The sequence below is a fragment of the Lontra canadensis genome, unplaced genomic scaffold (assembly GCF_010015895.1).
Source record: "Lontra canadensis isolate GAN:19392208 unplaced genomic scaffold, GSC_riverotter_1.0 scaffold7, whole genome shotgun sequence".
Classification (NCBI taxonomy): domain Eukaryota; kingdom Metazoa; phylum Chordata; class Mammalia; order Carnivora; family Mustelidae; genus Lontra; species Lontra canadensis.
Window position 1 is genome coordinate 19,590,552 of NW_022631001.1, and position 24,540 is coordinate 19,615,091.

The following is a 24,540-nucleotide window of genomic DNA, read 5'->3' on the forward strand; positions in this document are numbered from 1 at the left end:
CTACTCACCCACCCACATACTATGCTTTTCCTCACTTCTAGCCCTTCATACTGACTATTACCCTTTCCTGGAATACTGTCTCCCCAGAAATTCCTTCAGGCTGCTACTCAAGCATTAGGTCATCTCTGAAACCTTTCTGGACCCTGAGCCGGTTGAGTTAGATGCTTTCTCTAGTGTGTTCCTACAGTCAGGAATCCCCTCAATCATTATTCCAGTTTGTCCATCTGCCTCTCCCTTTAGATGGAGAATTCTTTGTGAGCAGAGGTTTTGTCTAATATGCCTCTGTATCTTAGTTAGATCTTTCAGTATCTAACTCAGAGTCTGGCCTACTTGATGCTCATATAAATGTTTGTTGACAGCATAAAAAAATTCAGGAATCATGTTTCTACTAAGCATAGGAAATTTAAATTCTCTATTATCCCATGTAAGTTTTAAATATCCCTGAGTCACTGGAACTACTAGCCTAGGATGCTTAGGATATGCTGTTTAACCAGCCTGGACTTACACAATGATATAGCTAACATTGCTGTATATTTCCTGTATGCAAAACAGACTTCCAAGTGCCTTATGTTTACTAACTTATGTCATTTCTCACAGTTCCAAAACAAGGTAGCACACAGGGAAACCAAGATACAGGGATTAAGTAATTTGTCCAGTAGTGAATGAGGGAGCTAGGATTGAAACCCTAGCAATTTGACTCCAGATCAGTATAGCCTTATCGAAACAATTTCACATTGTCCCAATTTATTTACCCTGAAACAGCAACACCTGTGTTTTTGTTATAGATAAAGAAAGCAAGGGCGAATAAAATCAAGTCATTAGTTTTACTCTCCAAAGAAGAGATGGCCAGGATCCATCCCTTTCTAGCCACCTTCTACAACCCTAACTGATTCTTGTATATGCCTAAAGGAACTATACCCACCTGCCTTCTCCCCGCTGAGGTTCTAGACCAGGCCTTATCTCACATACTGTCCTGGAAATCTTGATAAGAACTTATAGGGAAGGGGATAATAAGGACATCTAATGTCCTTTCAATATGCGACCCAGAATAGAGGCAAGACTAGGTGTTCCATTTTCCTTCTTTTGGTCCATCATTGTTCCTTTCTTGCCTTCTAAAGTTGGAAAGGGTAGGACTCTCCAAAAACTTGGTTTTCTTCATACTTCTACCTTCCCAACATAGGATAAAAGGAATAATCCAGGGGCACCTGGGTGGCTCAGTGGGTTAAGCCTCTGCCTTCGGCTCAGGTCATGATCTCAGGGTCCTGGGATCGAGCCCTGCATCAGGCTCTCTGCTCAGCGGGGAGCCTGCTTCCCTCCCCCCACTGCCTGCCTCTCTGCCTACTTGTGATCTCTCTCTCTTTCAAATAAATAAATAAAATCTTAAAAAAAAAAAAAAAGGGAATAATCCATAATGAGATAAGGACTTCTGTGTGTGTTGCTGACATCAAAAAACTCCCTCATTGTTGTGATAGCTTATCCCCTTGAGGTCGCCATTTTGTCTCTAATCCATATTTCTGCTTATGGAAGATTATTTCCATCTCCAGGAGGGAGATAACGAAAGCATTATACTGTGACCAGTGCCAATGATCTTGCCAGGGCTGTGCTTGTCAACAGACCTCTTGTTCTTTATAAGCATAGCAGTTTTGCCTGTCTTTATTTTTCTCTTTGGCTTTCACTGAAATCCATCGAAGTAGAGGCAGGGTCAAACTCTTTCCAGATGTAACTATTGGAAAGAAATACTTTTCTTTTGTGTCTTTAAATGGTAATAGAGGTATAGTTTTAACATAGAGGAAACTTTGGATTGAGCTGCTAAAAAGGAGAGCAGGAGAAAGGACTCAAGCATATTCCTCATTCTTATTTGTGACTTGGATATGAACATTGGCTTCAGGTTGAAACTTGGCAGCACAGAAGTATTTTAACAAAAGTAATTTGAAGCAATAAAATAGGCAGTTTGCCATTTTTATATAAGTAATAGAAGTTCAAAAAAGGCAAGTAAGAAAAAAAAAACCAAAGCATTATTAGTTTGGGGATTTTTATTGTACTCTCATAACTAAAAGAATAAAAAGTTCTTTTTTCAAGGGCAAAATCTGTAAGACAGTTCTGAGTGTGGATGGCCACAAAAAAAGCCAGCAAAAAAGATGTAAGATGAATAAGTCTGATTCCCATGTCTGGCGCATGGAGTTAATAGTTAACAATTAAGACAAAGTATGTTCACATATGTTGTAAAAGAAGCATACATTAAGCATTCATATTTCATGAGGCCCTAGCGGACAAGAGGGAAAAAAAAGAGAAGACATTATAAGACATTATTTTCACTATCAAAGGAGGCTAAAAGCCATACACACAAATGCTACAAGGCAGAGAAGTAAAAATGGGCCGGCCATGGTTAAGTCTGGGGGTGGGCGTGGAAAGGATGGCACCTTTGGAGTCAGAGGGATTGGGGTCCAGCTTCTACCTCCAGTACGGTTTGACACGGACAAGTTACATTATGTCTCCAAGCGCTGTGTTTTTCATCTACAAAATGGGAATTTGTGCCTTGCACACTTGTGAAAAATGAGTAATATGCAACACATGTAAAGCATCTTTGTCTTTGCCTGGCTCCTTGTAGGCATCTAGTAACTGTTATTTCTCAGCCTTACTTCTCGGTAATGGGGGTATGAAACTAGCCACTACGATGCTCACATAGCCGTCTTCTTGCGGTGAAAAGGCAGAAGCAAACAAAAAGAAAGTCAGCTGTCGAGGTGTCATTACTGCACAGAGAGGATGTAGTCACACAGTATGCTGATTTAAAAATAGGAGCTGGGGTTGGACTGGAGCCTGTGTTTGTCTTTCCACTATATCCGTAGGCCTCTCTAAATGACCCAACAAGATGCTGACACCCAATATCGTCAGAAAACTACCCCCAAATGCCACGTTTAATGGGGAAAATTAAATATTTGTACTCTTTTCAGTATTTAATATTGTTTCCATAAAACAATACATAGGACAATGCTTTTCCTATTCCTATCAAATTTTATTTTGTTTACTAAAGAGACTCATCAAAAGAAGGCTTTTTTAGGGAATTAAGTAGGAAGGGACTGATGAGAGGCCCTGAAGAAACATCTAGAGCTTTCACAGAGAGAGGTGTGTCTGAATTCAAGAATGAGAGTTCACCCAGGAGGGGAGACTGAACAGAGCCGGGAGGGCTCTCTGAAGCTCAGAAACGGGCACCTGCATGTCACTGTACACCAGCCATCAGCAGGCGTGGATGACAACATTTGTGGTTTTCCTGCTGAAGTGTCCATAAAAAATGAATGATATGAGGGTTAAAAAAAGAAAAAAAAAAAAAAAGGTGGGATGGGGCCACTGAGTGTGAATCATCATGAGGATCACCATGCAGGGAGCCCTGTGGGAATATGTGTAACAGCAGCCCTTGTGAGGTGTTTCTCATAATATACTGTGTATATGCCAGGCACACGCAGAGTAACCTGCGAAGGAGGCACTCTAGGGCTTAGTTCACAGATAAGAAAACTCTCCAGAGGAAATGGAAGAGCCAGGAGTCAACAGCCAAGGAGACAGTCTTGGAATGTGAATCCCTGCTCGGCCACTTTCTATCTGTATAAATTTGCTGAGTCTCAGCTTCCTCATTTACGAAAAGTAAGTATAGATAATCACACTGAAGTATTGAGGTAAATATCAGATGGTTAACGTAGTGTCTAAGCACAATCCTTGGTATGGAACAGTGGTAGATGCCCTACAAGGCTGTGGTAGGTGCAAAACTCAAGTTTTGGGTGGCTGGATGGATAGGTGGATAGGTGGATAGGTGGATGGGTGGGGGGTGGGTGGGTGGATGGAGGGCTAGACTGAAACACGTAATACACTACACTAGATAAAAGACAAAAAATATGGTTGCTGAGCATCCATCTTGGGGTCTCCCATTCTACGTTTTAGCTTGATAAGAGTCCCAAAAGGGCTATAAAACATATGTGATTAATCCCATTTGAAGTGTGAGTAAATCCAAAGCCTGATCTCAGATAATTTCTCAAACTCATTTGCATACTTTGATTAGTCAACAAATATTCATTGAGCACCAACTCTGTGCCAGATTCTGTTCTAAGCATTGGGGACATAGTAATGAAACAGACAAAAATGTCACCTCATATACAACTTAGACTCTCTTGAGAGTAAGGGGTAATAGATAGTCAATGAGCAAAACAAATAAGTGAGGTATATACTCATACCTTGAGGAGCTGGGCAAAGATAGGAATCCATATCCCTGGGGCTGCAAGGTCACATAGACTAGGCTATAAACATCTACCACCCACAGACTCCCAAGTCACAAGATCAAACACGCACAGCCACAGCAGCCACTTTCTGAACTCAATTCTGCATCTCTTAAAATTGCACATTTAACTGTGGCATGGATGGGGCAGAGGCGGTGCCGAAGTGCAGAGGTTCCCCCACCCTGTTATAGCTTGATCCCTGAGAGCCCCGAGAAGAGCTGACGGCAGGGCTTTCAAACCAACAGGAAAATTGGGGTCACTCTTTGCTCTATTGTATTGCATTAGTTGTGCTGTGGTTTCGTAGCTTCATGGAAAGGAAGCAGATGGAGTCCCTGACCTTGGGTGTTGACAAGCTAAAAAGTTAAAAAAAAAAAAAAAAATCCCCCAGGCTCCATGTGGTATCTGGATAATATCACACCATAGCTAAAGGCCAGACCCTGACCAACATTCAAAAGTGATGACAATAGGTTAGCACCAATGTAATGATTATGACTCTTCTGTTAAGCACTGTGTCTATACCCAGTCCTATAATGAGGGATCCAAACCACAGAGAAAATATGACCTCAGCCATCTGTAAAACAGAGATAGACTTAAAATTCTTACCACCCAATTATCTCTTTGTCCTTTTTTCTCTATTCTCACAGCCACAACTCTAGAGTAGATCACTGTCATCTCTCACTTGAACTGCTTGAGCAATCCTCTCTCGCTCCCCCAGCTTCTCTCAATGGTTTCTGCTGCTCTGGGGCAAAAGCACACACCCCTGAGGATGGTTCACAAAGCCCCTCTTTGTCCATGCCGCAGCCTCACTGAACCCTCCCAAATACACAGCATTCCCTCTAACTGCCAAATATTTGCATATGTTGTCCATCTCTGGAATTTCCTTTCTTCAGCTGGCCAACTCCTACTCATCCGTTCTCTCATCTGAAATGTTACCTCCTGACATTTAACTCCAATTTTAATTCTCCCTAAATTCTAATACTTGGTTGGTGGTTCCCCCCCATGTGGTACTCTCTTAGAGCTTGGCCTTCCTGATTGGTAAACACCAAGTAAATAACTGAATGTCTGTAATTAAATGAATTGTACTGTCTCCCAGAGACCCAGCAGCAAAGTTGCTAGAATTCTAGTACTTATCTTGCTGCTCTTTTTCTCTTATTCACCCCCAAATTAGATCTGCTTAAGAATCAAGTGTGGGTACCCACATTTTAGGCACAAGAGTAGTAGATGGATATAGTAGTAGTAGTAGTAGTAGTAGTAGTAGTAGTAGCAGATGCCTTTTTCCTGAGCAGTGAGCAGTGTGCTGCCCATGGGCTTTTCCCTCCTAGGCGTGGATACCCACCTTGGGATGATATTTATACACTTCAGTCAGTAGAACTGGACCTCTGAAGTTGATTCCTTATTCTTTCTACTTCAGCTCACAACTAGGGCATCTAGGTGAATTTAGCTTCCTGAGGAAATTGTTCTGTTTCTTGCTTAATGGGTTATAAAAAGCACTAGGCTCTCTGTATCATTGTCCCAGTAGATGCATCAGGGTGGAAGTCTAAGGGGTCCTCCGCCACTATACATCATCTAGAAATGGACTTAAAGAATCTTAGAGTGTTCATGATAGAAAAACTTTAAAGATGATTTGACCTAAACTCCTTCCTTTCTTCCTTCTCTCCTTCCTTCCTTCTTTTCTCCCTTCCCTTCCCTTCTTTCCTTCTCTCCTTCTTTTATTTTTCCTTCCTTTCCACATAGCTGTTGTGTATCAGGTAATATGCTCAAAATTGGGAATTTAAGCAGGCAGAAACAGATCAGCTTACCTTACAAAGCTTATAGTGCTTCTAGACCTTTAGAAAAGTAGCCGATCACAATGATGTATGCCAGGGGAGGACTTGTTTGTTTATTCATGTTTCCCCATTTCAGGACATGTGACATTGGAATAACAATTGGCCTCAGTTTCTGTGACATCGTTATGTTCTATTGAATGTTGTGTTCTCATTTGGAATGTTGATTGTGATTAAAAAAATCAAAGTTTGAGGCACCTGGGTGGCTCGGTGGGTTAAGCCTCTGCCTTCAGCTCAGGTCTTGATCCCAGGGTCCTGGGGTCAAGCTCTCTGCTCAGAAGGAAGCCTGCTTCCTCCTCTCTCTCTGCTTGCCTCTCTGCCTACTTGTGATCGCTCTCTCTCAAATAAATTAAAAAAAAAAAAGAAAGAAAATCTAAGTTTATGTTTGTAAAGGTAATATGAGAGAATTAATATGTCTCATTATCTGATAGTTTGGCACTGGATCCAGCAAACGTTAGGTGCTAAATAAATATTTGTTGTAAAATCTCTCCTTTGAACACCATTTCTCACCTTATCAGTATTTATTAATCTGTCTTCCAAATGCTTTTTGGCTTGACCAAAAACATAAATATATCATCAAAAGCCAAAAAGAGAGAGAACCAACATACATTAAGTGACACATTTTGTACTAGGCCCTAGGGTACTTATAGTATCTCATTTATTCTCACTGAAATCCTTCAAATTGCATGTTTACCACCTTATTTTGCTGATGAAAACTTAAAGGCTATATAAGATTCGGTGACTTCCTGATGTCACATAGCTGGTAATTGTGAAGCCCGCTAGGATCTGCCTAGCATTCTTTTTAGCTGTGTACCATGTGGTCTGAACAACAAGCATTCTAGAATTGATTTACACAGCTTTATGGGAATAACCATCCCACCTTTTTAGGTGACCATTTTAACGAGTTAGGGAGGATTTCTATGTTTAAATTTGGGTCTTCATGTTAAAACAATCCATCTTATTACTTTAAATGCAAGAGTAGTATTTAATGCTTTATCTTGAAAGATGATAACTAAAATTCATCTCCATTTTTTTCCCTTAATTTACATTTCCAAGGCTCATTCTGTCTGATTAAGTAGACTCTTTGCGCTAACTCTGAAATTCTGGCAGCCCTGAATTTTTATTACCTCTCATTTTCATGTTTCCTTTTAACTTACATCAAGTTTGGGCATATAACTCCCTTTTGTCTTATAACTACTGCCTACCAGTATTTCCTAGAGTAACTGCAGTTACCCTCACTATGAGACCATTATACTTGGATTTGTTGAAGTGGCACCTTCCCTATCATGCCACCCCCAGCATATTAGTTAGGCCACTTGATTTTAAGTTATAGAAACCAGCCTGAAGTAGCTTAAGCAAAAAAGTGGGACTTATTACAAGAGAAGAATGTTGTCTCCTAAAAAACAAGGTCAAGAATACAAATGAAACTGAGAATGATATCTGGACTCTCTCTGTCTCTCATTTCTGTCCCTCTCTCAATGGCCACTTTATTCTTTTTCCTCTGAAGACTGGCTTTCTTTGGTCTTTGGGCCATAAGAAAAAAGCTCCCCAGTGTCCATTTTCAGATCCCAAATGTACATATTGTGATTCACACACCTGGGAAAAAAAAAAAAAAACCCAAAACCCTAATTTTCTTGATCCAACTTCCAAACTGTTAGGGAAAGAACTCTGAGGACCAAACAGTGCTTGGTCCAAGCAACTGTGGCCAGGAAGGTAGTATCTTTATTCAAAGTACCTGCTCTACTCTATGGAAGGAGGTAAGGGGCTTAAATAGAGATAATTATAAACTGACAAGATTCTGAAATAATTCTTCTACTTTTGCCTCAGATCAGTTTTCTCAGCAGTCTTCTGACAATGAGGAGAATAAAGCCAGAATCAGAGATTTAAAGATCATAATGATTATTTGCAGCAACTATGAAGGGGACTTGGCATGGTAAAAATCATGAGGGCAGGGACCCCATCTGTCTGTTTATAGCTGTGTTCTTAATGTCCAACGTGATGCCTGGCAGTCAGTGAAAATGGGAGATCTACTAATTAAAGGATGCATAAAACTTAAGGGAAAAGTGTTGTTCATTATACTCCCTCCCTGGTAAAAAGTGAGAGTAAGAAATGAAGAAAAAAGATGAGGAGGGGCGCCTGCGTGGCTCTCAGTCAGTTATGTGTCTGCCTTTGGCTCAGGTCATGATCCTGGGGTCCTGGGATTGAGGCTTGCATCAGGTTCCCTGCTCAGTAGAGAGCCTGCTTCTCCCTCTGCCTCTCTGCTCCCCCTGCTTGTGTTCTCTCTATCTCTCTGTCTCAAATAAATAAATAAAATCTGTAAAAGAAAAGATGAGGAAAAGTTAACATTATCAGAGATAGCACTGGAATATATTCTCTGTCTGACTGGCACATAGAAATTGTCTTGCTCCAAGTGAGCACTGGATCAGCATTTTCAGTATCTAGGATTTTAAAAGTGGCACTAGTGCTTGGAGGTCTTTTTAAGGCTTTTGAGATAAATCCTATATATAATCCAAGAAGCTATGTTTATATATACATGTTTGTAATGGAAGAAACTTTCTCACATAGGAAAGCTTGAAAAAGATGAGCAATTCCATGAGCTATAAATAATTCAACAATATTCTCTATATAGAAACCTTCATATTCTAAACATTCATATCCTTCTGATTGTTTTCTATAACAATCTAGATTATTGAGAATGAAATACTTCCAAAATATATCCTCTTGAGTGGATTTCGTTTTGTGTAATTTCTTGATTTGTTTGATTTTTTATTATTTTTAAATCACTGTATCTGTTTGTAAGGTATACAGTCTACTCACCTGGACTTCACGTGCCTTGTTAAATGGATAGAGAGAGTGGTCTTGGGAGGGAGTGGGACTGGAAGAGGGAGGTAATAAAAACATTCTTTAGTTTGAAGTTTGGTGCATGAGTTCACCCGTTAAGTTGCTATTTGTTCTCAGTCAAGTGCATTTGTTTCAAAACGGGAAATTGAGTTCAATGATGTTTAAAATTTGCTTATACCATATTATCTAGGTTTTTTCCAATCAGAAAGTATTTATTTACAAGAAATAATTTCCAGGAAGCAAATCTTTAAAATAGTACTAAGTATGAGAAAGACATGGGGGTGGGGGGACATGATCTTGAGGTACCACTGTTTATAATAGGAGAAACAGACAAAAAGACTACATATCCAGTATAAAAAACAATCACATAGATTTGTGTTCTTCCCCATAGATAATACGGTAAAGTGATTTAGATCAAAATGGGAAGGTGATAGTGTCACTCTGACTTGGGGCAAACCGCACCTGAAATGGGAACTAACTGGAGTATATTCAGAGAAGGCACAAAGGCCAGTGAGGAAACCAGAAATAGTGTCACATGAGAAAAACTGGGGATGTTCTCTTGAAAGAGGAGGAAACTGAGGGATTTAAACTTCTGTAGAGCTGCTGTGAAGAAAAGAGAGTAGAATGGTTTGTAGGATCACATGGGAGAGAATTAGAATCAATGAAGAGAAGGTTCCAGAAGATCAATCTCAACGTGAGAGATAAAGAATTTTGTATAATCTAAGAGTGAGATACGCTGCCTCTGAAGAACATAAAATGATCTACCTTTGGACATGTGCAATATGATCCTGCAGAGATGGGAATGTGGAAAAATCTGAAGGCCTGTACCAGGAAGCTCAAAGACCTGTAAATTCCCTTCCAGTCCGGAGGCTTGGTGGTCTCAAGATTGGGAAAAGTAGATTAAGGCAGAAAGTCCAATGAGAAGAGTATCACATAAATTTATTTTCATAGGGTAATTCTCAATGTCCTTTTAAACCTCAATACTTTCTTATTCTAGACCTACTAAGGGCACCAACAATTTCAGAAGTTATCTGCTTCCCCTAATGTTTGTATTTGGTTACCACATTTTCTTTTCACCCTTGTATTTAATTGAGGATCTCTCTTTACAGAGATATTCATGGGAAAGTTTCTATCACCTCCATACTGAACTCATATGAGTAGACAGATAGCACAGATAGGTAAAAGTGTTTATCATTTTTAACTTATAGAAGCAGTGCACACTCATTAAAGACGTAAAAAAAAATCTGGAAAAGTAATAAGTAGGAAAAAAAGTCTATAATTCAAATATACAAGTGACCAAAGAAGATTAACACTGTGGATTTTCCTTCTTGTCATGTTCCATGCCTTAGTAGCATACAGATCTAATTTAACACAAGAGAGATCTTTCTGTGTTTGATCTTCCAGCAAATAATTTAATGAGCTTTTTCAAGAGTTAAAAATTCTTCAGTGAAGAGACTGAAAAACCACCTGTCAGGAATGTCATAAAGGGAAGTGCCATCCCTAGACAAGAAGATGATCTAAATCAGGAGTTGATAAACTTTTAATATAAATGGCCAGATAGTAAATATTTCAGGCTTTTCTGGTCATACGATCTCTGTTCCAACCACTCAACTCTGCTGTTGCAACACCAAAGCAGCCTTAGACACTGTGTAAACAAAATGGCTATGGCTGTGTGCCAATAGAACTTTATCAAAACAAGGCCAGATTTAGCCTGTGGGCTGTAGTTTGCCAGCATCTTAAACCAAACCAAATGGCTTAACTAAACCAAATAGCTTATTGGCCTTTTATAGCTTCAAAGCTCTTATTGTGACAAAAAGAGCTGAAAGCCTCATTCAAAACCAGTAAGAGTTTTGGCAGACTCCTGTAGTCACATGAGTTAAGAGACTAGGTCAAGAAAGTCCACCTAGACAGGTGTCATCAGGCAAACACCAATTTTTGATAATTAGAGACCAGGAACCCAAGTTAGAAGGCTGAATAATAAATGGTCTTGAGAACAGAATAGATTTAGAAAATTAAGACAAGTCACTTGCACCTTCTGAAGACAAAATCTAGGCTAGAAGAAAGGAAAGCAAATATTTACAATGAGTTTAGCTCAGTGCCTGGTATATAAATGCTTGATTGAGTAAATTAGTCTATTGTATTCTAATATGACTTGTTCTATCATATTCTAAATCATTCAGTCTATTCATCAGACACTTACTAAGCATTTATTTTGTGTCAGCAAGTCTACTAGGTACTGATAGTATAGCAAGAAATAAGATATATAATACAATACAAGACAAGACTCTAAAGACCAGGTTCTTTGGTAAAATTTCACAACCCAAACTGTTAATGCTCAGGTAGAATTAGAAAGACAGTGCTGTTAGAACGCGGTGCACATGTGCCTGAGTCAGGTGTGGTGGTCAGGAGGGGCTTTTCAGAGAAGATGATGACTGAATGAGTCCTGAGCATGAATGGGGTTAGACTGGTAGGAGGTCTTACAGTAACTGGGAAGGCATGTCTTTCCAGCCAGAAGGGACCCCTATGGACGAGGGCGAGTGAGTGACTTTCCAGGGATGCAAATGAGTTAGGAAGGCCAGGCAGAAGACAGCAAGTTGGAAAGGCACAGAGCCAGAACTCTGCACTTGAAGAACCCTGTAAATCCTAATAAGGAGTTTTGCCTTGACCCTGAAAGTGGGAAGCTATTTTAAGCAGAGAATAACTCGACAAGATGTATATTTTAGAAAGACCAGCAAAAATGCATCTAATGGTACATTAGAGGGTTTTCCTTAAAACTTTGCTAGTTACTTCTGGCCAGGGACCAGAAGTGACCTCAATACCTGGGCCAGAAGGGACAGTGGTACCACAGACATAGGGGTTGTAGCTGAAGAAGCAGAAGCAAGGTACTTCTACTATACGTTCTCCCTTTTCTTCCCACCACACACCCGAGCCTGCCTTGCAATCCACTTCTATCAGAATATGGTCCTCTGTTCACAAATGTCTCCACTTCCACAAGAGTGACAATACTTGTTTCCTCTTCGTCTTTACAGATCTGTCATTGCGAGAGCTTGGATTTTCCACAGTCCTTCTCCCCTAAGAACCGGTTATGCTGGTGAGTTATATGGTTCTTTATATTCTGTTTATCGTCTTTGGTCATGAGCCAAATTATGGTAAAGCTTGACTTGAATAGTACTTTTATTCTGGGGCCGTTTTGTATTCATGATTCTCAGACCTTCTGCTGAAGCCTTCCGAGTTCTGCCCATGCTTGTAGCGAGGTACACCCGTGGGTGTGTAGGTATTCTATACCCCTTTAGAGGTAAACTCCCTTTAGGCCAGCATTGAATTGCTGATCAGTTGTGTATAATGCAAATGTTTGTGATGCATATATCAAATTTAAATCCTCTGGAGATTATTTTTACGTTCAAAAGAATCCTGCTACAAAGTGATGAATATATCTGAAAAATTAATAAGTACTCCTTTTTTGTCTTCTTCAAAATGTGATCATTTATTCACATTAGAAGTAAGCCTATGCTCAATAATGAAGCTTTGCGTCCACGCCTGCTTTTGTTTGAAATATTGTTGAAATGTTGATGATGAGATACTTTGCCCCAGATTAGAAAAAACTCAAAGGGTAGACATTAAAATGAGATATTTCAAGACTTCCTGAAAAGATTTCAGACATTTCTATAAGTTGCATTCTCATGGAAGAAGGGAATATATTTCCAGACATGGTATCTGTTGTGGGTCTCTTTTTCAGAACATGTTTTATAGTTTTTGAATGATTGACTGGGATGTGGTTCTGGCTTTTTTGTTCTGTTTTGTTGCTGTTATTGTTTGCAGAAGGTTGGTTGAGGTTTGTTTATTGGGAGGCACAGTACTTAGAGGTGGGTGATATGAAGCTTGTCTTTTAGTTCTATAAAGAAAAGAGTTCATTCTGGAGACTAAGTTTTTCCTTGCTTTTAGCGTAAAATATTTCTTGATGTGGAAATGCAGATTGAGAATAATGAATGTACTCAGAAGGCAGTTAATGTAACACATTTTTTTATATCCGCACATTTGGCTGTATGACTAGTAATAATTTGGAGAAAACAGAAATATGTTCAAAAAATATAATTCAGTTTCTAATAATTGGTTTCTTTTTGTAGTTCTCTTCCCTAGATTAGCACCTTTGTCAGTGTTTCAGTACCTCTTTATACACTCCTGGAGCAATCATTTTTTGAATTTTCTGGGGCAGCCATTATTTTATCCTTTCTTTCATTGACATATCTGGAGTCTTGGACCATGCACTTTGATTTGGGGTACAGAATATAAAGTTAGTACGTGCCTTCCATCCACCTGTTTCCATATTCCTCCATCCCTTCCCACATTCCCATCACCACAGCTCACAAAAGCCTTAATATTTTTACTTTTGGTTCTAGGCCAATTCCATTTCCTTTTTCCCTTCAAGTACAACATAATCACTTCTGGATTGTTGACACGTTGTTGAAAATATTGGTATACTCAAATCTTTCCATTTTTTTTAACATCATAAAAAGCAAAATCAGAATTTCAATTACATTTGAAAAACATATTACCCCTGTCTTAAAATCCCAAAATGCCATCTGAAATAAGTTGCAAGGAACATTTCTGGTGTGTCTCTCAGCACACCTGTAGAAATTATTTATATCTCTACAATACTGTTTAATTTAGTTTGCTAACATTAATATAGGACAGAGTATCAAATGTTTCAGTACAACTATTCATATAACAGGAAATAGTATGTTAACTTCATTTGAAATCAGTTTTTACCTTCATGGCATGTTGGATAGAATGACTTGTTCGCAATCTCAACAAAAATGTTTCTGTAGATATTCTACAGAATGGAAGAATAGTAGTGTTAGTACCACAAGAATGATTACCCCTTTAGATGATGTGTTTTGGCCATTTCCCTAAAGTTTTTGACTGGTCTGGTGGGTTCTAAATTTTCCAATTAAGACTTTTAAAATCGAAAAAAATAATCCAAGAAGCACAGTCATGGAATGCTTTGCTCCACTTTGAGGCTAAGCTTTACTCAGGATTAAAGACAAATAAATATATTCTCTTCTGGCATTTACCTTTACTGTTAAATATTCCAATAGCCACTCAATAATTCACATTGGGCTAATGTTTAAAACTGTTATATCAATATGACATGAATGCTGTCAAAATTGAGTTATTGTATCCTATTCTGCAGTGGTGTTGCTATCAAATATACTTTTCTTGGTTCAGACCTCTTCAGCCACTGGTATCTCTCCTTAAGATAGATGAATACCAGTATCAGGAATACAAATCTTTCATCTCAGAGCTAAACCTGGTCCTTGGTTCTCTAAACCAAGATTTTTCTTGGTTCTGGAAATGATATGGTCTTAATTACTACTCTTGTTGTCTTGAATGATTCCCACCAGGGTGGGCAACCTGAGTTAACTATTTGATCGCAGAACCTCCAGTGGCCTGGATTAAGGTAGCTGTGGAAGTGAAAAGTGTATTTCCTTAACTTTAAGACATTCTCAATTATGATTCAATGACAGTGTTTGGGGACAGTTATGGATATAGTTACTGGTACACTACCTCTTTAGTGTACATTTATTTCTGTTCAAATACACTTAAGAAACCTAACGAACAACATTAATTTACTTACTCTTATACTAACTGCTTATTTGAAGTGTCACTGTCAAACCTTGAGTCTAAATCGTCTTAACCCTTGGGATTCTTTGGAATCTTTTGGCCGTCAGCAGTTACACATTGCATTGTGGGATGAGCTGAGTTTTCATCCTTTTTAACACTTTTGCAAAGGATGGCATGATTCCAAAGCAAATGGAAGGAGACCGCAGTTGGATTCTACATTAGCGATGTGGTTAAGGACATAGTTTTCTTTTTTGCTTAATTGATCTAATGATCTCTCGAGATTTCATTTTAAAAGTCAGCCTTAGCTTCTGCTAGATAGACCGCAGACACCTAAGTGGCAGATCTTCTTGAAGCATGACTTGTTAGCATCCACCTCTCTTAGATGCGAAAATTCTGTGACTTGCTAGGAGGTACTTGGTGATATCCACCGACTTTAATTGCACTGCCTGGGATGTGCAGATCATTGTCTGCCTGTCCTAACTTTTCACTATCCGGTGACACTGTAGTACAACCTCTCTGGGCACATTTTGAGCAATTAGTAGATATCTAAATTCGGTGTAAAATTCCAAATGTAGTGCTACTAATGCAAATATCTCATCCAAGACATCCATTTGAGTAGATCTTACCTTCTACGCACTGCCAAGTTCATACACATAAAGGCAAAGATAACTGTGTCACAAATTATTCCTCTTCCTAGGAGCTAGAGAGTTCTTTCTGGCATCTCTTGTAATACACATTCAGATTTCAGCCAATATTCCTCTTAGAATTAAGGAAACAGAGCAATTAACATTTCAAAGGACAGGTATCTCCTGTATAAACAAAAGAGACTTAAGCTATGAGCAATCACTCTAGCACCGGTAAAGATGAATACCTACAGTGTTTCCTCTTCTGTTCTCATCCTGCCTCCTCTTTCCCATCCAACAAGTAAACTTGTTACTGTTTGTGGGATAAGTTTCCTTACAAACTGTTAAGACAACATTTTGGGGTTGGAGTATTTATTTCCCGTGAGTCTCTACCAAAGGAGACCACATATCCAGCCCAGAATAATCTATGTATGCCGGTTGTCCCTGTGTAATTGTTAGGAGGACTCCGTTTAGCTCTCAGAAGATGCAGGTTTGAGGGACAAATTCTACAAATGGATAAGGAGCCCCAATCAAATCATAAAATGCTTCCAGCTGAACAGCTGCCTCTCCTGTCCTTCTGTCCATCAACCCAGGCGGCTGAGGACCCTGAAAGTGTCATTTTCCTCATGACAGGAAGAGAAAAGGAGACTGGGTATAAGTTCCCCAGGGAAACTACAAAAAGGGTTTTGGAGGCATCAGTTGGGAAGGTGACAAGGACACTTGCAGGTTGTCTAGGTGGCAAGAAATAAGGTGTGGTGGCAATACAGAGGCAGACCTGGCCCCGAGATGGCGAGAAGTCAGGTGGGAGCCCCTGGGTGTGCACCGCTCCTGGGGGTCCCACGCTGAGTTCTTGCAGACTCAGAAAATCTGTGTTGTATGAACATCACAGGGGCTCTGGTGCCCTTAGTTCCTTTGTTATTTTCCTTTGGGGTTTCCTATAGTGCTTGGCAATATTATTTTGAGAGATGTCAGTTGCTCCACTACACAAATAGGCAAAGGCTTTTCTCGAGACTGTGGCTGCATTTTTAAAGGCAGAGCAATCCTATTCCTGGGAACTCGGATCATCGCGTTCTGTGCATTGTTTAATGACACGCTCGCTCCTTCTCCACTGGCCTTCCTCTCTCCCTGCCTTCCTGTCCACATTTTTTTTCTCTATTTCTTCTTCTAGTCCCTTCCTCCTTCAGGCCCTCCCTCTCCTCTAATTGGAATGCATCTTATGTAGCATTTGATAACCCTTCTAAATTTTAAAGATAAGCAAATAGAATATTTTAAACTGTTTCTAAATGGAATCAAAGAAAAATTATGTTGGTTTTGAACTAAAATATTTTTTAAGATTTTATTTATGTGTGTGTGAGAGAGAAAGCACAAGCAGGGGGAGCAGCAGAGGGAGAGGGAGAAGCACGCTCCCCACTGAGCAGGGAGCCTGACACCAAGCCCGATCCCAGGCCCTGGAAACATGACCTGGGCTGAAGGCAGATGCTTACTGACTGAACCACCCATGCGCTCCTGAACTAAAATATATTTATTTGATTTTGAATTCATTTGTCACTAGGTCTGTAGGTAAAAATTACTTTTATTTCTGTGTGCAGGGTTTTACTGGTCTTTTTTTCCTCTCTTTCTCTCTCTCTCTCATGATTTGGCTACAGTCTATAAGCATGAGGCTTGCAAATCGAGCTCCTTACAGAGGCGGAGGCCAGGGAAGCATGTTGGCTGCTGAGCATGTGCTGTATGTTGTGGTAAGGGATGGGCTCCGAAAAGCATCAGGGGGTTCTAGATGTCATGCGATCATCTCTTCAACAAATGTTTACAGGGCGTCTACTGGGTACCAGCTGCTGCTGGGCCCTGGGGGTCCAGTGATGAAAAAGATGATTAGGTGGAACTCAAGATGGAACTCCAAGATCGATAAACAGCACAGGTGTAGAAGGTGGACTCATCTGGCCTCCAAGTGTGACTTAGCCATTCCCTTATCAGCATTGCCGTGTGACTTCACTGCTCTGAGCCTCGGGCTCCTGAGTGGACATGCACAGCGTTGCTCAGAGGGACTTAAATGATTCATCTGAGTCCATTGTGTGTATTGTGGGAGGTAGGGTTAGAGGGTCACCATGGGTTTCTTGTTTTTCTGTAGGAACCTAGCTATCCCTGTGCCTTTGTTTACACTGGTTCCTTTCTGGAGTCTGTGGGCCCAGCCCCCAGTAAAAATTTTCAGCATGGAGTCTCTAATGGGCTTCCCTGGGCAAAAACATTGCACACGTTTGCTGCCTTTTCGTTGCTGGGGGAAGAGTGTGCCATATGTGCTCCCTCGTGGGTCGGATGAGAATGTGGACGTGTGGATTCCTCCGGAGTCCTCCTGCACCTTTCCCCCTTTATAATCCAGCCGTATAGCCTTTACTACTCTACTGCAGTATGTCTTAGCCAGGGGGACAACTAAAACAAATCCTTTCTGGCTACTAACAAGTAAATGTTTTCAGCAAGTGCTGGTGAGAATGTGGAAAAATTGGAACCCTGTGCACTGCCGGTGGGAATGCAAAAGAGGGAGCAGCTGCTGTGCGAGATGGGATGACTGCACCCCAAGCACGAAAAACAGAATTGCATATAATTCAGCATTTGTACTCCTCGGTATATTCTCCAAAGGGCTAAAAACGGAATCTCAGAGGTAGATTTGTATACCCATGTCCATAGCAGCATTGTTCACAATAGCTCAAATATGGAAGCAATTCAGGTAGCCATCAGTGGATGAATGGATAAGCCAAATGTGGGGTGTTTCTGTGTGTGTATAATGAAATATTATTCAGCCTTAAAAAGGAAGAGAATACTGGCACATGTTACAATATAGGTGAACCTTGAGGGCATGAGTGTGAAATAAGCCAGTGTCTGTCTGTCTCTCTCTCTCTCTCTCTCTCTCACACACACACACACACACACACTGTGATTCCACTCACATTACATACTTAGAGGAATCAAATTCATAGAGCTAGAAGAAAGGATGGTGCTTGCCAGGGACTGTGGAGAAAGGAGGAGTTATTGTTTAAAGGGTGAGTTGCAGTTTTTGCAGGATGGGAAGAGTTGTGCAGACGGATGGTGGTGAGGGTTGCACAACAGTATAGATGTGCTTAGGGCCACTGAAATGTCAGTTAAAAATGACATCTAATAAATGTTATTTTACCACAATAAAGAAAAAGTCCTTTCCCTATTGGGTGAATTTGACTCCTTTGTTGAAAAGTAAAATGACTCTGTAAATGGAAGTACTTCCATCTCTCTGTTCTGTTCCATCAATCTATTGATCTTTATGTCAAGACCACATTATCTTGAATACTGTAGCTTTAGAGTAAGTCTTGAAATCAGGTCATGTTAGCCCTCCAACTTGGTTCTTTCAAGATTGCCATGGAGATCCTTGCATCTCCAAAAATTTTAGGATCAGATTGTGAATGTCCACCAAAAAAAAAAAAATTCTTCCTGGAATTTTGATTGGGATTATGTTGCATCGATAGATCAAGATGAGTTGATTTCTTAAGAAACTGAGAGTATTTATTTAGATCTACTTTAACTTCTCTCAGTAATGTTTTGTAGTTTTCAGTGTAGAAGTTTTACACATATTTTGCTAAATTTATTTCAAAATATTTTATGTTTTATAAACACTATTATAAATGAGATCATTTACATATTAGCTGCTGGAATGTAAAACTACAAGTGATTTATGCGTATTGACATTATGCCTACTATCTCACTAAATACATTTATTAGATCTAATATATGTATTCTAGTGGGGTTTATTCTGTTTTCTAGGTAAATGATTATCTGCAAATAGAAACAGTTCTGTATTTGTGTGTGTGTGTGTGTGTGTGTGTGTGTTTGCTTCTTGCCAATATTTCTCTACAGGTAGGATGTTTGCTGTATGATTTCTGGAGGGGTTACGGAAATTCCCATCATTCCTAGTTTTCTGAGAGTTGTTTATTTTTTTTTTTACCATGAATGGATTTTAAAATTTATAAATTTCTTTTTCGGTTACTATTAAAGTGATCATATGTTTTTTTCATATATTGTGTTGAAATGGCAGATAACATTTATTGATTTTTAAATGTTAAAACACCTTTGTATGGTGGGGAATTAAAAAACCCCTTGGTCATGATGTTTTATTCATTTTTATATTGCTAATTCAATTTGCTAGTCTTTTGTTAAGTAGTTTTGCATTTGTGTTCCTAAAAGATCTAGTCTAATTTTTTAATGTTTTGTCAAGTTTTGGTATCCTGGTTGTTCTGGCTTCATAAAACAAGTCTGAAAGTTTTTCCTTCTGTATGTTCTGAAATAATTTATGTAGAACTGGTTTAATTTTCCTTTAATGTCTGATAGGATATTATTTCTTTTATCTGATATCTGAAAGGATTCATCAGTAAAGCTTTTTAGGCCCACAGTTATTTTCTTTCTTTGTTTTTTGAAGAGAATTTGATAATGAGTTCAATTTATTATCAGACATAACATTATTCAGATTTTTTTCCTTGAGTAAGTTTGGCTAAGTTGTAGTTTTCAAGGAATTTATCTAATTCTTAAGTTGTTTTATTTGTGGCACAATGTTATCCATTATATTCTTTTCATATCCTTTCTATGTCTGTAGGATCTGTAGTGATTATCCCTCATTTATGCCTGGTATTGGTCATTTGTGCTCTCTTTTCCTTGATCAGTCTAGCTAGAGTTTTATTAAGTTCCCTAGGCTTTTTAAAAAAATTGACTTATTTAATTTTCTTTATTGCTTACTAGCTATTTTCTTCATTTCTATACTTTTAGTTTTTTCTCTCTTTTTTGACTTACTTTGCATTTAATTTGCTATTCTTTTTACAGCATCTTAAGCTGAAACCAGAGGTTTCCTTTTTTTAAATTTTCTTCATTTTTAGTGCAAGCTTTTAAATCAACAGTTCCCTATAAACACTGATTTAGTTCCTTCCCAAAATTTTTGATGTGTTGTATTTTTATTAGCATTCAGGTCAAAGTATTTTCTAATTTCCCTCATGATTTCTTCTTTGATCCATGTATTATTTAGAAGTCTACTGATTAATTACCAGGTGTTTGAGATATTCCTCAAACACATTTTGTTACTGACTTCAAGGTAATTCCATTGAGGTCAGAGAACACACTCTATGAGTTATCAATCCTTTTCAAGTATTATTTATTTGGTAATCTATGGTCCAACACATGGTCTGTCTTGTGAGCACATGCACTTGAAAAGAACGAGTATTTTTTAGTTGTAGAAGTTAGTGTTCTATAAATATCAATTAGGTCAAGGTAGTTGATAATGTTGTCAGAACATTTATGTCTTTATTTCCTTTATTTTTCCTTGTTGCTAAAGGAAGGGTGATAAAGTCTCCAGCTATGACTAGAATTACCTATTTCTCCTTTTTTTATTATGTCAATTTTAAATATCTTCTTTGGGAGTGTCCTTTTATCTTTATAAAGGGTCTTTCCTTTTCCCTGATAAAGTGCCTTGTCTTGAAGTCTGTATCAGTTGGCATCCAGAAATCTCACAGAATTCAAGCAGGCCAAGCTGTATATAAAGGATTGTTCATTAGCATCAGGGAATTAATCACTAAGGGGCAAGAGGCCTCTAAAGAACACAAGAATAGCGTGTATAGGGGCAGCCACTACCTCTGGGACTGAGGGCTAGTACCCAAGGAAGGAACATATTTTGAAGAGCATAAGATTCAGACTTTGTTAGAAAGTGTGTGACTTTGTCATGCTGAATGACAGGGAAGTTCACTCAAGTGCCACAGACCAGAGCTGGCATGCCGTGAAGAGCACACACGATGGCACTGATGAAACTGACCAGGAATCACGTACTGAGGTATCACTGAGGCTCAGTGGAAAACCACCTACTGAGACACCCACTAGGCTGCTTCCGAAACTCCACTGGGACGATGCCTGTAAGGCACCTGCGTGATTCACCAGAATGCTAGCTGGGGTGCTGGTGTAAGCTTGCCAAGAAGCCACCCACAAGGGTGCCACTGACACTCGTTGGAGGGTGAGCACCACTCCGTGTCCTGCACACACCATCTTGGCCACCACGTGCCCCAGGAGAAAGGAAGGAGAAAAAGCACACCAGCCCGGAAAGGAAACCCATTTTTCCTGCAGTGACCCTGCAGCGCCCTCTACTGACAAAACTTACCGGAGGCAGCAAAGGCGAAATATTTACAGGGTGCACCTCCAGTACCACAAAGCAGGCCAAGGAGGACGGATTTGCAAGGGCTAAGCAATAAATTGCTAACTGGTGATGGGTGCTATTTGTTTGATATTAAATCAGCCAGGCCAGCCTTTCTCTTCACTGTTTGCATGATTTATCTTTTTCCATCCATTTACTCTCAACCAGTCTGTGTCTTTATATTTAAAATGCATTTCTTTTAGAGAGCATGTATAGTTGGTTCTTGTCTTTTTAAATCCATTCTTCCAATTTGTGACTTTTACCTGGAGTGTTTACTCAGTTCACATTTATTATAATTATTGGTATAGTTAAAGTCTACTTTTTAAGTTTTAAGTCTACAAGTTTACTATTTTCTGTTTGTCCTCTCTGTTTTTGCTTTCCTTTTTTTAAAGATTTTATTTATGTATGTATTTATTTGAGAGAGTGTGAGAGCGAGAGCATGCATTAGGGGGGAGGGGCAGGGAGAGGAAGAAGTGGACTCCCCGCGGAGGCGTAGCCTGATATGGGGCTCAATCTGAGGACCCCAAGATCATGACTTGAGCCAAAGACAGCTGCTTAACCAACTGAGCCACCCAGGTGAATTTCTTTCCTCCCTCCCTCCCTCCCTCCCTCCCTCACCCCCTCCCTCCTTCCTTCCTTCCTTTCTCTTTCTTCCTTTCTTTCTTTCCTACCTGCTTTGGGATTTTTTTTAAAACAATAGTTTATAATTCAATTTTATCTTACATCTTGGCTTTTTAATTATATCTCTTTGAATTTTTTCAAGTGACCATTTCAGTGATTACAATATACATTGTTAACTTTTTTTTTCCACTTAGAGTTAATCTTGCAATACTTGTCATAAAATGTAGAAACTTTGGAATCCCATAGGTCAATTATCATTCCCACCTACTTTTGTGTTTATAGTTATTACCATATTATTACAATTACATACATCATAAGCCCCCTAAGACAGAGTTATAATTTTTGCTTTAAACGGTCCTATATATTTTAAATAATATGAGAAAAATACAGTCTGTTATATGTACACAGATATTTACAATTTCTAATACTTTTTTATTCTCTCCCCAAACTCAGGTTTCCATGAGGTATAATTTCCCTTTAGCCTGAAGCACTTCCTTTACTATTTCATATAGTACAGATCTTTTGACAATAAATTCTCTTAGTCTTTTAAAAATATCATTATTTAAGCTTTACTTTGCATAGAAAATAACAATGGATATTCTTACTCTAGGTTGTTTTTCTTTCAGCACCTCAAAGATATTTGCACCAACTTCTGAACTCCATAGTTACTGATGAATAATCACTAAGATTATGAATTGTTATTGTCCTTTTTGTAATGTGTCATTTTCCTCTGGATGCTTTATAGATCCCTCTTCATCTTTGGTTTTCTGCAGTTTGACTATGATTTTCCTAGATAGGATTTTCTTTATATCTATCCCACTTAGAGTTCTCTGCTTTCTTGAATCTGTAAATTTATGTCTTTCCCAAAGTTTGGAAAATTTCAGTAGTTTCAGCCAGGGTTCTTCAAAGATACAGGAAGAGATTTATTAGAGGAATTGGCTCATGTGATTATGGAGCCTAAGAATCATACATAATGCCATCTGTCTGTAAGCTGGAGAACCAGAAAAGCTGGTGGTATAATTCAGTGTGCGTCCACAGTCCTGGAAATCAGGGGCTGGCAGTTTAAATCCCAGTCTGGGTCTGAAGGCCTGAGAGCCAAAAGTGCTGATGTGTGGGGGCAGGAGAAGATGGATGTCCGGGCTCAAGCAGAGAGAACAAATTTACCCTTCCTCCACCTTTTTGTTCTGTTCAAGTCCTGGAAAGATTGGGTTGATGAAGTGACCTTTCTTTTTTTCCCCTCAACCAATTCAGATGCTAATCTCCTCTGGGAAGACTCTCACAGACATACCCGGTAATAATGTTTTACTAGTTATCTGGGCGTCTTTTAGCTCAATCAAGTTGACACAAAAAAACTGTGCCATCACATCAGCCATTTATATCTGTAAATAATTTTTCTGCCCTATTCCTTCTTTTGCCTCTTTCTGGATATCCAGAGGAAATTTTTTTATTATTCCCCCCATAGCCCCTTTGATTCCCCTTTCATTTTTCTCAATACTTGTTGTTTTCCTCTCTGCTCTCATTTTGGATAATATCTAAACTCTCCTCTGTCTTCTCCCTTCTGCTATTAAGCCCATCCAGTGAACTTTTATTTCACATATTAAAATTTTCAGTTCAATAATTTACACTTGGATCTTTTTGATAGTGTCTTTCTTTATGAATATATATATTTTTTGTTCACCATAAGCATATTTTCCTTAACTTCATTGAGCATAGTTATAACACTGGCTTTAAAACCCTCATCTGCTAATTCCAGCATGTGGCTTATCTTAGGGTCACTCTCAGTTGGTTGTCTTTTCTCTAGCATCTGACCTATAATTTCTTCGTTCTGGTACATCCAGTAATTTTGGATTTTATCCTGGTCCTTGTGGTCATTCCGTTGCAAAGCCTCTAGATTTGGTTACAGTTCTCTTAAGTGTTGATGTTTTTGTTTTAGCAGGCAATTAACATGGTGTCGGGGTCAGTGTTTTCTAGAGAACTAGAACCATTGCATATTATTATGATATGGAAGATTCATTTTTAAAAATTGGGTCACACAATTATGGGGCTGACAAGCATGAAATCTGTAGGACAGACTAGAGGCTGGAAAATCAGACAGGATTTGAGGTACAATCTTGAAGCAGAATACCTTTTTCTTCGGGAAACCTCACTTTTTGTTCATAAGGCCTTCAACTGGTTAGATGAGACCCACCCATGTTATCAAGAGTAGTCTCCTTTACTTAATGTCAAGCTGTTGTAGATGTTAACTGTATCTACAAAATGCCTTCATAGTGAAACTTAGAGAAGTGTCTGTTTAAGTAGCAGCATACTGTACGTGAGCCAGCTGACACACAAGTCTAACCATCACACTTGGTTAGTCTCACACTGCAGATTTTCAGAATGATGGTAGACATGCATCCTCCAAGCCTCAGATACAAGCTCTCAGTTTGCCCCACACATGCAGGAGTAAGCCAGAGACTTGAACAGAGTTTTTAAACAGAATATGTCTCTGTCTCTTTTGCAAGGTATCTTTCTCACTTTTCAGTAGCTGTGGTTACCCTGAACTCTGGTATAGTATCCCCCTTATC

At 39.1% G+C, this 24,540-nt stretch overlaps 1 long non-coding RNA gene across 1 annotated transcript in view; it reads left to right on the top strand.

Annotated features, from left to right (window-relative positions):
- The window catches only part of LOC116865011, a 374,767-nt gene extending 362,750 nt beyond the window's left edge, over nucleotides 1-12,017 (top strand). Inside the window, exon 3 of the long non-coding RNA XR_004382143.1 lies at nucleotides 11,956-12,017. This is a non-coding gene — a long non-coding RNA (uncharacterized LOC116865011). The remainder of the gene's footprint in view (nucleotides 1-11,955) is intronic.
- The last annotated feature ends 12,523 nt before the right edge of the window (nucleotides 12,018-24,540 follow it).